Source organism: Chelonoidis abingdonii, chromosome 9 (assembly GCF_003597395.2).
Source record: "Chelonoidis abingdonii isolate Lonesome George chromosome 9, CheloAbing_2.0, whole genome shotgun sequence".
In the NCBI taxonomy this organism is placed as follows: domain Eukaryota; kingdom Metazoa; phylum Chordata; order Testudines; family Testudinidae; genus Chelonoidis; species Chelonoidis abingdonii.
Genome location: NC_133777.1, coordinates 59732110 through 59736945, shown reverse-complemented (window position 1 = coordinate 59736945; position 4836 = coordinate 59732110).

Sequence of the window (4836 nt, the reverse complement as noted above, 5' to 3'; positions counted from 1 at the left end):
TAATTATGAACTGATAGATTCCATGATTCTAAGGAATGATCAGAGGGAAAACAGCAGAATAAAGACAATGGACTTCAAGAACATAGACAAAAGATATCGTAATTTCAATTCACCTCATACAAGTACTGTAATGCAATCTCTTCAGCATGAAAGTGCAACTTACAAACATTTAGCATATCTAGCACATAAATACTTTGCAATGCCAGCTACAAAACAGCCATGCAAATTCTTGTTCTTACTTTCAGGTGACATTGTAAACAAGAAGTGGGCAGCATTATCTCCTGCCAATGTAAACAAACTTGTTTGTCTGAGCGATTGGTTGAACAAGAAGTAGGACTGAGTAGATTGTAGGCTCTGATGTTTTATATTGTTTTGGTTTTGACTGCAGTTATTTAACAAAAAAAATCTACATTTGTAACTTTCACTTTCATGATGAAGAGATTGCACTACAGTATTTGTATAAGGTGAATGGAAAAATATTTCTTCTGTTTATCATTTTTACAGTGCAAATATTTGTAATAAAAATATACACTTTGATTTCAATTACAAAACAGAATACAATATATATGAAAATGTAGAAAGACATCCAAAATATTTAATACATTTCTATTTGTATTCTATTTTTTAACAGCGTGATTAAAATGGCAATTAATCACAATTTTTTTATCATGATTTTGAGTTAATCATGTGAGTTAACTGCAATTAATTGACAGCCCTAGTTTTGATTAATTCAACAGTGCTCTAATATAAACAATATTTAAATATATTGTGATGATGGAATTCAATTTTTCAGAAAGAAATCAATTGGAACCTCTCTCCCCAAACAACTTCCCTGCTTTCTTCTGCTTGTTACAGTATGAAAAGCTAATGGAAATCTGATCATTCTCCAGACTCTTCCTTCTCTGCATGAGACTTGAGACTTTCTTCCAGGTCTGACCTTCCCTCATGTTAAATGAATCCTGCTGCAAACACAACCTCTCTGCAGTTCCTGCTCTAACTGGGTAGTATGGATATAGAGCAGTGGTTCTCAGGTGGGGGTGTATGTACCCCTGTGGATACGCAGAGGTCTTCCAACGGATACATCAACTCATCTAGATATTTGCCTAGTTTTACAACAGGCTACATAAAAAGCACTAGCAAAGTCAGTACAAACTAAAATTTCATACAGAAAATAACTTGTTTATACTGCTCTATATACTATACACTGAAATGTAAGTACAATATTTATATTCCAATTGATTGATTTTATAATTATATGGTAAAAATGAGAAAGTAAGCAATTTATCAGTATTAGTGTGCTGTGACGCTTTTGTATTTTTATGTCTGATTATGTAAGAAAGTAGTTTTTAAGTGAGGTGTAGCTTGGGGGTAAGCAAGACAAATCAGACTCCTGAAAGGGATACAGTAGTCTGACAAGGTTGAGAGCCACTGGTATAGAGCCCATTAGACAAGGGGAGGCTCGGTTCAAATCCTGTTTTTTCTTGTATCGCATCTCATCCTCTAACTCTGTCTGCTTCTCGGCACTGACTTCTCTGGTCTAATGGGAGGATCCTCACTGCTACAAAAACAAGAAAGAAGTGGCACAAGCTTGGAGAGAGGGAAGGAACTGTGGACTTTGACTGCTAGCATGAGTAATGCCTGAAAGAGACTATAGCAAGGATCGTTAACTTTTGGCATGTGGGCCACTGGGGTAAGCATCCTTGCGGGCTGGGCCAATTTGTTTACCTGCTGGGTCTGCAGGTTTGGCCGATCGCAGCTCCCAGTGGCTGCAGTTTGCTATTCTGGGTCAATAGGGGCTGTGGGAAACAGCGTGGGCACAGGGATGTGCTGGCCGCCACTTCCCAACACACCCATTGGCCTGAAGCGGCGAACCGCAGCCACTGTGAGCCGCGATTGGCCAAACCTGCAGATGCGGCAGGTAAACAAGCCAGCCCGGCCCGCCAGGGGTGCTTACCCTGGCGGGCTGCGTGCCAAAGGTTGCCGATCCCTGAACTATATAGTTCCTTACTTATGCCAATGAGCATTGGCTGGTGGCCACACTTCAGGCATCAGATCAAAGCGAAAGCACAGGACAAGCAAAGTGGGGCTATACACAAAGGCTCACTTCACTCATCTCCCTCCCCCTCAAGCCAGAGCATGGGAAGGCTGAGCAGGCTGGTGAATGGTTGGGTTTGGAATGGGAATTGGGAGTGGGGGGGTGACTAGAGAAGGGTCCAAGTTCCTTTGCAGGAATGGGGGAGGTAGAGATTTGTTAGATCTGGGGAGAGGAACCAGAGAAAGGTCTACTCTGAGCTTTTCTTAAGAAACTCTGGGGGAGACTGGAGAATGACTGGGTTTTGCAGCAGAGTCTAGAAGAACAATCAAAGGAGAGCCAGAGACTCTTGCACAGGAGAAAACAAATGAGATCTATAATGACTGAGGAGTATACAATTGATTGTAATGTCTGTCATAGAGCAGGATGTGAAAACAACTTTCCAGCTGCTTAAACTTAGCTCAAAAGAGCACAAAAAACACATTTCCAGCTAGCCCAGAGTTACATTTTCAGAACTGTGAATTGAATTGCAGGTTAAAATTCATAAGGAACATGCCAGAGCCAGGGGAGTTTTACTATTACACTCTGTTTATGTGACTCTGGCAAACGACTAGCTTGCTAGCAATACAAATTACAATATTCTCTTCCTGAGCTCTGCTGACCTTCAACCGAGTAAGCAGATAAAATGTAAAAAGGTACAGAAATAGACAAGAACGGCTTTTATAAATGGAACCACTGTAATATCAAAACTGGGTTGGGGGGGGGCGTGGAAGTTTGATGAACGAAACAATTATAAGGGACAAAGACATGCAGCTCTGACATTCTCCTGACAATCCAGGGGAATTGAATCCATCTGAGTGCTTTTGAGTTCAATCCTCTAATCCCTTCATTTACCCTTTCATTTGGTGCACTGGGTACTCCTCCCTGGTGTGTGCTGCAGCTCCTTTGGGTCAGTCAATGTTGTGTTCACTTGTCGTTTGACTTTGCCTTGGGCTGGAATCCTGCTCTTTTCATTTCTCTGGCTGTAACATTCCATTACCAGGTTATCTCCAGCTTATCTAAGGCCTGGGACATTATTATTAGGGGAAGTCAAAACTTAGCATGACACCAGAACAGTGTCTGTAGTGGATCTTCCTTCCTTTACTGAAGGTCTAATTTGCTCATTCCTAGATCTTATGCCTTGGTTTCCTTATATGCAGGGCCCTACCAAATTCCTGACCATGAAAAATGTGTCACGGATCATGAAATCTGGTCTTTTGTGTGCTTTTACCCTGACCTTTACGGATTTCATGGGAGGAGACCAGTATTTCTCAAACTGGGGGTTCTGACCCAAAAGGGAGTTGCGGGAGGGGGGTGTCACAAGGTTATTTTAGGGGGGTTGCAGTATTGCAATCCTTACTTCTGTACTGCCTTCAGAGCTGGGTGGCTGGAGAGTGGCGGCTGCTGACTGAGGGCCCAGTTCTGCAGGCAACAGCACAGAAGTAAGGGTGGCAATACCATACCATACCACCCTTACTTCTACACTGCTGCTGGCCAGCAGCTGCTGTTCTCCAGCTACCCAGCTCTGAAGGCAGCATTACCGCCAGCAGCAGCTCAGAAATAAGGTAGCAGTACCACAAAACTCTCCCCTCACCCCCCTCGCAACTCTTTTTTGGGTCAAGACCCCTACAATTACAACATTGTGAAATTTCAGATTTAAATAGCTCAAATCATGAAATTTATGATTTTTAAAATCCTATTTCAATGAAATTGAAATTCCCCCTTTATGTTGCGGTGCGACACATGTATGTCCTCGCTAAGCCACCATCTCTTCTTCTGAATCAGGCCTGGAACTGGAAGAGATGGAGGAGGCAGCACGAAGAGATGGTGGACCAGACTTCTGGGAAATGGGAAGCCAGGTCTCAGACGTTTTGGGGGCCAGAGCCCCAAAAGGAGCTGCTGTCCTTGCTTCAGGCTATGCTGATTACTGACAGCTTCAATTGCCACTCCTTTCCCATCTCTAAGGACTGGTACCGTGTAAAAGAGACTGGCCGGGGCCTCTCCCACCAGAGAGACCAGGACCATGAATTTGTAGTAGAGTCTATGGCCAAGTGTGTGTGTGGGGCTGCTCCCCTTGGTTTTCCCCCTTTGTTGTGCCCCAGACCCCTGTTTTGGGGTTCCCAGATACTGGATCCATGTGAACTCAGAACTAGTGCTTACTACCTTGGTATACTCCAATGTTCCACTTAACACTGACATAGTCAGAGCAGGGGTCTATTTCTCCGAGGTACTGATCACTCTTTGTCTGCTCAACTCACATGTTCCCATCTACGAGGCTCAGGTTTTCAGAGCCTGGAATGTTCTCTCTGTCAACGAGAGAATATTGCTTTTTTTTAAATATAAAAGTGAAGAATTTGGAAAGCAAGTCCTAGTGGGAACTTGGTGCCTCTTTAACCCACAACAATCAGATTTCCTAGGCTGTGTAGACTGCCCGTTATAAGCTGAATGCTGAAAAGCTGCTGCCACCCTACTCTCTGTCCCAGAACATGAGACTCCAGTGTATATAACATCAGCTGGGAAAAAGATGATGAAGGAAATATTAGTTATCAATAGATATGACAAACGGTTCAAGTGCTTTGAAACTTTGTGATAGCAACTCTAAGCTGGTGAGGAAGAAAGCCTGAACATATTTTAATAATTTCAACTGCTAATAAATGGGGAATTTTTGAAGGGCTTTAGACTAACAACCAAAGAAGACCATTCAAAAGTATAAAAGCATCAACCGAGCCTTGAGATCCAATAGATGTTTAATTGCATTGATAAAA